This window comes from Oryctolagus cuniculus, chromosome 1 (assembly GCF_051225735.1).
Source record: "Oryctolagus cuniculus isolate XC-2025 breed Fujian yellow rabbit chromosome 1, ASM5122573v1, whole genome shotgun sequence".
In the NCBI taxonomy this organism is placed as follows: domain Eukaryota; kingdom Metazoa; phylum Chordata; class Mammalia; order Lagomorpha; family Leporidae; genus Oryctolagus; species Oryctolagus cuniculus.
Window position 1 is genome coordinate 28,669,256 of NC_142867.1, and position 11,259 is coordinate 28,680,514.

The window sequence follows — 11,259 nt, forward strand, 5'->3', positions numbered from 1 at the left end:
GTTGGTTAAGTGTATTTCTTATAGGCAACATATAGATGGTTTTGGCTTTTAATTCATTCAGCCAGTCTGTACCTTTTAATTGGAGAATTTATTCCATTTGTATTCAAGGTTATTATCTATGAACAATGACTTTGTCCTGGCATTTTTCTGTAAATATTCATAATGTTTGTTTTGAATCTCTTTTGTTCTTTTATTATGAGCTTTTCTGGCTTCACAAGCTTTTATGATGCTAATTACGATTCTCTGTTTCTGTGTATACTCTATCCTTAAGTCTCATTTGTAAAGCTGGACAGGTGGTGACAAACTCTTTCAATTTTTGTTTGTCTTGGAGTTTTTTTATTTCACCTTCATTTATAAATAAAAGCATTTTTGGGTATTCAGGGTTGACAGCTTTCTTCTTTAAGTGCTTGGACTATATGTCTCTATTCTCTCCTGGCCTGTAGAGTTTCTGTTGAATAATTTGCTATCAATCAAATTAGAGATTTTTATGGGTAATTTGGTACTTCTCTCTTACACACTTTAAGATATTTTCTTTATGGTTTATTTTGAAAGTTTTATTATAAAGTCTCATGGTGAAGATCTTTTCTGATCATACCTATTTGAGGTCCTACATACTTCTTGCTTTGGGTGTTCACATCTTTATCCAAACTGAGTAAATTTTCTTCAGATACTTTACTGAAAAAGTTTTATAGACCATTTTTTTTTATTCCTTAAGGAATCATAAGACATACATATTTGGCTATTGATGGTATCCCATAGACCCCAAACACTGTTTCTTCCTCCTCCTCTTTATTCTCCTCCTCTCCTGCTTTTCTTCTTCTTCTCCTCCTCTTCTATACCTCTGTCTCCTCCTTATTCTATTGAGATATTTCACAATACTTTTCTTCTACCTCAGATATTCATTCTTTTGCCTCACCAAGTCTATTGTTGAGGCATTCTGTTGTGTTTTTTTCTTTGACATATTGATTTCTTCATTTCTAATATATGGTTTGATTTTTCTTTAATATCTATCTCTTTGTAGAATTTCTCATCCTTGTCTTGTATGGATTTCCTTATTTCATGTAACTGCTTCTCTGTGTTTTTGAGTAATCGTACAATCATTCTTTTAAATTCCTTTTCTGGCATTTCATCAATCTCCTAATCATCACAGTCTAATATTAATTTATTACCATGTTCCTTTGTGGGAGTCATATTGTCTTTCTTGTTCATGTTTGTTGTATTTCTACATTGATTTTTATGTATTTGGACAATCATTTGTTGCTATCTCCTCTGTAGGCTTTGTTCTTGGAAATGTTTCTCTGGCTTGGAGAAATGTCTGTGGCTTAGACTGGAAATCCAGAGATGTGTGCTGGGTGTGGCCAGGGAGCTCTGGAGACAACTTGTTGTTGAGTTCATAGTCTAGAATGACACCCAAGTGGGGCAGAGTTAATTTTCTCTAACTACAGTCAGCAGTATGAGTGGATGTTGATGATTTTGCTATATCCCATAATTGTTGATATGCTGATGCTGGCAGGTATGACTACAACCTAAGCCCTTTTCTATACCAAGGTGAGCCAGCTGATTCACTGCATAGAGAAAGTTCATAGGTCCTCACATGAATTTCACACAAACTCAGCACACACACCACGCAGAACCCTGACATGTGCTTCATGGTGTGACTCCTTAAGCCCTCCCAAAGGTTCATCCTCAGCACTCAGAGTGCTCTGAGTTTCCAGAATTGAACTGGGTGAGTGACCAAAACTGCAGCCACACCCCATGACCACATCTATTCAAAATTCTCACAGTCACAGGATTCCCACTTAACCTGCTATGCCACAATGCTAACCCATCTTTTGATCCTTATCTTGTCCTTATGCAAGCTCATTTGTCTCTTTGTTATCACATAATACAAAGGTCCTCAACAGATGACAGCACTTTACATTTGTCTTCTCAATCTCCAGAACTATGTGAAGTGAATTTCATTTTAAAATAAATTATCCAATCTGTGGTTTTCTGTAAAAATAACATAAACTAGCCTAAGGCAGAGACATTACCAGGCAGGAAACTACAGGATAATATCCTTGATGAATATGGATGCAAACCTTCTTAAAAAATAATAGCAAACCAAATTCCAGAGGATATCAAAAGAACCACACATCATGCCCAAGTGGAATGTATTACTGAGATGTAAGAGTAACGAAATATGCAAAAATAAATCTATATGTTGTGTAAAAAACAATGGTCAATTTGGGTGAGCTAAGAGTTGCTCAGATAGCTAATGAAACATTATTTCTGTGCATTTCTGGGAGGATATTTTTGGGAGACATTTGCATTTTATTTGTTTCACTGCGTAAAGAGGATCACCTTCACCAGTGTGGCTGGCCGTTTTCCAAACTCTTGAGGGTAATTAGAGCAAAAAATCAATGCAGAGGAAAATTTGTTGTTTGAACAGACATTCATCTTCTGTCCTTAGGAACTGGCACTCCTGTTTCTTAAGCTTTCAATCTGGGACCAGGACTTACAAGAAACCACTTTCACCTCTATTCTCAATCCTGGAGACATTAACTAGTTTAGAACACTGTATTTCCCAATTGTCCATTTTGCAGAAAACACATCATAGAACTAGTTAATCTCCATTATACAAAAGCCAATTCATATAACATGGATATACAGGCTGAGAGTCTCTAATCCAAAAATTCAAAAACCTGAAATACTCTAAATTCAAGAACTTATTGAGGGCTGACATGAGAACATAAGTAGAAAATTCCACATCTTACCTCATATGATAGATGGTAGTCAAAATGCAAGTGAATAAAAAATATTGTATAAAAGTACCTTCAGGCATTGTGGAAAAGGTATATGTGAAACACAAATGAATTTCATTTAATCTTGTGTCCCATCCCAAGATCTCTCTTTATATAAAACCAAATATTACAAAATATAAATTAAAATACAAAACACCTTTGGTCCTATGAGTTTTAAATGAAGAATCCTCAAGTTGATAAGCAGATGAAAGATTTGCTTCTAATAACAGAATGAAGACAAGAATGACTACTCTTTGCACTTCTATTTAACATAATACTGGAAGTGCCAGTAATTGGGCAAGAAAAAGAAATAATGGGAGTCTAAATCAGAAAAGAAGAGCTAACATTATCTGTTTGCAGTTAGGATAATCTTATATGGAGGAAAACCTGAAGATTTCATACAAAAACTCTTAGAACTAATGAATAATTCAATAAAATTATTGGATGCAAAATGAACATTATAAAACACCTTGTTCCATTATTTTAGCAACAGATAATACAAAAAAGGAAATTGAGGAGAAAATCAGATTATCAAAGTTTCAAAATAATAAAATACTTAGGAATAAGCTTAAAGCAGAAAAACAACTTATATGCCATAAGCTTCAAAATGTTCATGAAAGAAAACAGACACAAATAAATTAAAACGTATTAGGTATTTGTGGGCTGCAAGATTATATTTTTTTAAAAAATTCATACTACTTACATTAGTCTGGTCTAGCTTCTGTAGCAAAATATTGTAAACTGCATGATTTATAATGAAAATACATTTATTTATTTATTTATTTACTTTTAAAGATTTATTTACTTATTTGAAAATCAAAGTTACACAGAGAGGAGAGGCAGAGAGAGGGAGAGAGACAGGTCTTCCATCCGATGTTTCACTCCCCAGTTGGCCACAATGGCCAGAGCTGCGCTGACATGAAGCCAGGAGCCAGGAGCTTCTTCCAGGTCTTCCACATGGGTGCAGGGGCCCAAGGGCTTGGGCCATCTTCTACTGCTTTCCCAGGCCATAGCAGAGAGCTGGATTGGAAGTAGAGCAGCTGTGACTCAAATTGGTGCCCATATGGGACGCCAGTGCTTCAGGCCAGAGTTCAACCCGGTACGCCACAGTGCCGGCCTAAGGAAAAGAAATTTATTTCTCACAATTGTAGACCCTGAGAAGAAAAACATTAATTTGCCAGCACATTTGGAGTCTACTGAAAGCCTGTTTCTTGATTCATGCACAACTGGTTTTCATGTGGTTCCTTAACTGGTAGAATGAATGAAATCTCTCTGAGGTAAGTATAATGGTCTTAATCCCATTCAGTAGAACTCTGCTGTCACAATTTAAGGAATTTCCAAGACCACACCTCATAAAAGAAGCATATCAGGGGTTATAGTTTCAACAAATTTTGAAAGACAAAAGCATTTAGACTAAAGCTCTATCCAAAGCTTACTACAGAGGGGGAAAAACAAACCAAAACAAAAAACTCTAAACTTCATTTGGAACCACAGAGGACCCTGAATAGCCAAAACAATTTTGAAAAAGAAGAAAGCTACCCAGACCAAGTGGGATTTATCCCTGGTATGCAGGAATGGTTCAATGTGCACAAAACAATCAATGTGATACACCACATTAACAGACTGCAGAGGAAAAACCATATGATTATCTCAATAGATGCAGAGAAAGCATTTGATAAAATACAACACCCTTTCATGATGAAAACGCTAAGCAAACTGGGTATAGAAGGCACATTCCTCAATACAATCAAAGCAATTTATGAAAAACCCACGGCCAACATCCTATTGAATGGGGAAAAGTTGGAAGCATTTCCACTGAGATCTGGTACCAGACAGAGATGCCCACTCTCACCACTGCTATTCAATATAGTTCTGGAAGTTTTAGCCAGAGCTATTAGGCAAGAAAAGGAAATTAAAGGGATATGAAGTGGGAAGGAAGAAGTCAAACTATCCCTCTTTGCAGATGATATGATTCTTTATTTAGGGGATCCAAAGAACTCTACTAAGAGACTATTGGAACTCATAGAAGAGTTTGGCAAAGTAGCATGATATAAAGTCAATGTACAAAAATCAACAGCCTTTGTATACACAGGAAATGCCCCAGCTGAGAAAGAACTTCTAAGATCAATCCCATTCACAATAGCTACAAAAACAATCAAATACCTTGGAATAAACTTAACCAAGGATGTTAAATATCTCTACGATGAGAATTAAAAAATCTTAAAGAAAGAAATAGAAGAGGATACCAAATAATGGAAAAACCTTCCATGCTCATGGATTGGTGGGAATGCAAACTGGTAAAGCCACTATGAAGTCAGTCTGGAGATTCCTCAGAAACCTGAATATAACCCTACCATACAACCCAGCCATCCCACTCCTTGGAATTTACCCAAAGGAAATTAAATTGGTAAACAAAAAAGCTGTTTGCACCTTAATGTTTATTGCAGCTCAATTCACAATAGCTAAGACCTGGAATAAACCCAAATGCCCATCAACAGTAGACTGGATAAAGAAATTATGGGGCATGTACTCTATAGAATACTATACAGCAGTCAAAAACAGTGAAACCCGGTCATTTGCAACAAGATGGAGGAATCTGGAAAACATTATGCTGAGTGAATTAAGCCAGTCCCAAAGGGACAAATATCATATGTTCTCCCTGATCAGTGACAACTAAACAAGCACCAAAAAGGAAACCTGTTGAAGTGAAATGGACACTGTAAGAAACAGTGACTTGATCAGCCCTTGTCCTGACTGTTGACATAAAATTTAATACTTTACCCCTTTTATTATCTTATTTTGTTCTAGTTAATACTATTGGTTGAACTCTGTAATTAACACACAATTATTCTTAGGTGTTTAAATTTAACTGAAAAGTGATCCCTGTTAAATATAGGAGTGGGAATAAGAGAGGGAAGAGATGTACAGTTTGGGACATGTTCAATCGGACTTGCCCCAAATGGTGGAGTTAGAAACGTGTCAGGGGATTCCAGTTCAATCCCATCAGGGTAGCATGTACCAAGGCCATTTCACTAGTCCAAGATATCAATTTCTATTGACAAATGATCATACTGATAGGTCTAAGAGTCAGGGTTATCACACAAACAAGACTAGTGTCTGCTAATACTAACTGATAGAATCAAAAAGGGAGAGAACGATCCAACATGGGAAGTGGGATACACAGCAGACTCATAGAATGGCAGATGTCCTAAACAGCACTCTGGCCTCAGAATCAGCCCTTAAGGCATTTGGATCCACCTAAAAAGCCCATGAGAGCATTTTAGGCATGGAAAGCCAAGACACTCTGAAAAAAAAAAAAAAAAGGTCCTAAATGAAGGATCTCTGTGAGTGAGATCCCAGTGGAAAGAACGGGCCATCAAAGAAGGAGGTACCTTTCTCTGAAGGGAGGAGAGAACTTCCACTTTCTAAATAAGATCGAAGTCGGTGAACTCAAAAGGCTTCATATTGGCAACTAATGACTAGAACCTAGGGAGATTACTGACACCTTAAACAAGAGTGTCAAATTGTTAAGTCAACAACAGGAGTCACTGTGTACTTACTCCTCATGTGGGATCTCTGTCCTTAATGTGTTGTCCAGTGTGAATTAATGAAATAACAGGTACTGAAACAGTACTTTATACTTTATGTTCTGTGTGGGTGCAAACTGATGAAATCTTTACTTAATGTATACTAAATCAATCTTCTGTATATAGAGATACTTGAGAATGGGTCTTGATTTGAATGGAATGGGAGAGGGGCGGGAGATGGGAGGGGTACAGGTGGGAGCCAAGTTATGGTGGGGAAAAGCCATTGTTAATCCATAAACTGTACTTTAGAAATTTATATTTACTAAATAAAAGTTAAAAAGAAGAAGAAAGGTATAGGTCTTAAAAATCCTGGTCGCAAACATATTACAGAGATATAATAACCAAAATATTTTTATACAGTGATAAAGGCAGACATATAGATCAATGATCAAAAAGAAATCCCAGAAATAAATGCACACAAACATGCCTGAATAACTTTAACATGGTGCCAAGAATATACAATAGAAAAAGAATATCTCTTCAATAAATAGTGAGGGGAAGCTGAATATCTGCATGTTAAAGAGTGAATTTAGGCCCTTATTTTCATCTGTTTAAAAATTATCAAAATACTTCAGTAAGTAATTCTCCCAAGAATATATACAAATGGCCACTAAGTATGTGAAAAGATGCTCAACATCACTGACCATCAGTGGCATCCAAATCAACACCATAATGAGGTATTTCCTTATACCTGCTGGTGTGGCCATTATTAAAAAAAAAGAGAGAGAGAGAGAGAGAGAGAGAGAGAGAGAGAGAGAAAACAATTGTTGGTGAAAAAAACAGAAATAGAAACCCTTGTGCACTGTTGTTGGAAATGTAAAATAGGATAGTCACTTTAAAAAATAATGTAGAGATTTTTCAACAAAATAAAAATAGAACTGGCATGTGACCAAGCAATGCTACTACAGAGTATTCATCCAAGATACTTCACAGCAAGATCTGAAAACATATTTTCACTCCCATGTTCATTGCAGCATTATTAACAGTAGCCAAGACCTAAATGTCCATTGACAGCAGGTAATTTAAAAATGTATAATATATTTGTCTATATAGTATAGTATTATTTATGATTTTTTTAAAAATATTTATTTTTGTTTATTTGAAAGACAGAGTTACAGAGAGAGGTAGGGACAGAGAGAGGTCTTCCATCCACTGGTTCACTCCCCAGATGGCTGCAACAGCTGGAGCTGCGCCGATCTAAAGCCAGGAGCTTCTTCCGGGTTTTCCATGCGGGTGCAGGGGCCCAAGGACTTGGGTCATCTTCTACTGCCATCCCAGGCCATAGTAGAGAGCTGGATCGGACGTGAGCAGCCAGGACTAGAACTGGCACCCATATGGGATGCCGGCGCTTCAAGCCAGGGCGTTAACCCACTGTGCCAGAGCACAAGCCCCATATTATTTATGATTTTAAAAAGAAAGTCATGTCATATGGTACAGCACAGATGAATCTGTAGCACATTATGATGAGTGAAATAAACAAGGTACAGACAGACAAATACTGCTTGATTTCACTTATATGTAGTATTTAAAATAGTCAGATTCTCAGAAGCAGAAAGTAGTAAAGTGGTTGCCTACGGCCACAAGGAGGGGGAAATGAGTTGCTCTTTAATGAGTTCAGAGTTTCTGTCACGCAAGATGAAAAAGTTCTAGGGATCTGCTGTAGAAAACAAAATGAATACAGTTACTGCATAGTACAGTTTGAAATTTGTTAAAGAGGTTGGTTTCATGTTGTGTTTCCCATCACATTTTAAACAAACAAATCCCACTTGAGTCTTAACGAACGCCACACAGTAATCTCCATCTAAATCAGCCAACATATCCAGAAATAATTACAATTATATTTGTGCCCCTTTACGTTGATTTTTGCAGCTGGTCTTTATTGCTCTGGATTCCTAGTTCAACCGAAAGAATTCTGGCTCAGGCGTACTGTTAAAAAACACTGTTGAATCACGCATAGTGGCATATAACTCCTATCCTTGCCATGCTCACCCTGAAAGGAAGATTTAGCCACCACTTTCATGCCTTAGTAGCCATTTTAGTCTTTTTCTATTTACTGAATCACTAATGAGGGCCAAGACATATACTTGTCAAAGCAGTTATAAGCAGATACAGATTCTTTCTAGAAGCAATCTACTTGACATCAATTACTAGACTCAAGAAATTATTTCAGGTTTAGAAGGTAGTAAAGAGAGAGAACCCAAAGATACGAGCAGTATTCACATTAGGAACATTTGATTTCAACCATCTAAGTCATCTAGAACACAGTTTTAGTGTAGACATCATACAATTCAATGTGAAGCTGAACAAAGAGGCTTTAGGAAAAACAGGATATAGTGTAGCTCTAGTATGCAGAAAGAATTTCAGGACCTCTTCTTTGTTATACCAAAAATGTGACAGCTTGACGCTTCTGGGTTTAGTTGCTTAACCTCATATTCGTGATGACCTTATTCATTTTTAAGACTCATTTTTTTTTGTATGAAAGAGTTACAGAAGGAGAGGGAGGGAGGAAGGAAGAGAGAGAGAGTGTGAGAAAGGGAGAGAGAGATAACTTCCATCTGCTGGTTTACTCCCCAAATGAGCACGATATCCAGACCTAAACCAGGCTGAAGCCAAGGGCCTGGGACTCCACCTGGGTCTTGTACGTGGGTGACAGGGGCCCAAGCACTTGGGCTATTTCCCACAGCTTTCACAAGCTTATTAGCAGCCAAGATGCAAAGTGGCTCTCAATTTTGGAGCCAGCATTTCAGGTGGTGTTGCAGGCACGGGCTTAACCTGTCATACCATACTGTTGGCAAGTATCTAAAGTCTCTACCTAACTGCAACCTTTATGAAACTCAAGCCCAAATATATAAATGCCATTCATCATTCCACACCATGCTCTCTTTGCATTCTTCTTTATGAGCACTGAGATCTGCCCAAACTGAACTGCATGCTTTTCTGTCTCTATCCTATTTATAGCACTTGTATCAGTGGTTCTATATCTTTTCTATTACTCTTGTCCACATTATCTATCCTTGGATGCTTAGCTCCAACGTTGTCTTATCTCAGAATCCGTGCACATTTACTCGACCAATTTACCCTGGTCAGAGGTAATAGCTCCTTTTTAATTCCAATAATACTCTGTGATTCTCTTGTCATTTATTGTAGGACATATCATATTGAAGTCATGTGCATATATTATATCAGATAATAATCTAAGAGGCTTCATTGCAGTAAATAGTATGTTCATGCTCAGTATTTCCTATAGCATCATCCCCAAACTTGTCAGGAAAATAAATGTTAAATAAACATTTTCAGGTACATAAATAAATATTTGTCCTTACAGTGAAGGGGGAAAAGAACTCTCATTGCTTTTTGTTATGTGAATATAAATTTAGTTTGGGCATAATCAGCATTTAAATAACTCAATTTTCTCTACTTTACTGTCTTGATAAGAGTATAACCATCTAGCATAACCATCCTTTTTGGAATGTATCTCCTCATTTCAGAAAGACATTGCAAAGGTAGATTTATCATAAAAGGTTTACTACATCAGTGTTCATCCTTTTCAAATCTTTATCGCTAAGCAATTTCTTTTTTTGACATGACTACAGAAGAAGCCATCATATATCTCCCAGACAACTAGTCATTTACATAGCTGAGATTATTAAAATAAACCTAGGGTTTATCCTGTGTATATAGAAAAGTGTGTTTAAATTACCCTGCAGATCGATATATTCTCATGGATAGTAGATAGGTCTTTATTCCTGAAATGATGTTACCTACTGCTTGCTCTGGCTTGAAATTCCTAAGATTAAGGACCCATTTATTTGAAAATGGAAAACGAGACTAAAGCTGATTCACCTACTCATCTCTGGTGAATAAAAATGAACACAGAATTTATTCTATTATGAATAATCATTTAAAATTGCCATTTGATCAATATTAAGGTATATATAACAGGTGGACCTCTGTTCCTATAGTAATCTTTCCTCCCTGCTCACCCTTGCTTGAAATCTCTCTGTCTTAGGATAGAGATGGAGACATTAATGTTGCACTCAGAAATTAAGTTGATAATACTTCATTCACGAAAGTGATTTGTTTTAGACACCTTCTTGTGGCAGATTTTGAAAGATGGGAGGGGTTTGGATAAGTTAGAAGAAAAATGGATCTCATAAGCAGGGTTAAGGGGAATACCTCTAGCAGACCATCAGTCTTTCATTAAGAACCATGGAGGCCAACAACAAAAACAGCTTCCTCATAATCAGTGTTTTGAGATTAATCTGGGGATTTGAATATTCAGGTAACTGCTCCTCAGATGTAAAGGTTAGGTCTGGAAGCATAAAGTAAAAATTAAACACCCAAACCTGAATTAATGATTTTCCCTTAAATGTGTTCTTTAATTATTTTTTCCTCCTGAAACAGTACAATCATCAATCCAGTTGTGTAAGCTATAAATGTAAGTTCTATCCTTAACACTGTATTCTTCCTTGACTCCTGCATTTAACTGACCACAAATGCTGTCTATTATACTGTAAATGCCTCTTGAAAACATGTTTCCCTCTTTCCTCTACCATCACCACCATCAATAAGCTACCTTTATGCATCAATAACTTTTCTTCCTAAATTGCAACCATTCTGTAATCCTTCTGATCTAGTCCATGTTCATATTGCATTTATGCATTCATTCATTCATTTATTCATTCAAGTGTTGTGGAGTATCTATTCAGAGCCAGGAATCATTCTAGACAGTGGGAAAAAAAATCAGTGAATAAAACAGAACACCTGCACTTTTAGAATAATGCCCTAGAAGCAGTAGTTAAGCAATGAACAAAGAGCTATACAGTTATTTAAGCAAAGATCAAGAATGGTAAGTATTGTCAAGAAAATAAATCAGAGGAAAGAAAAAA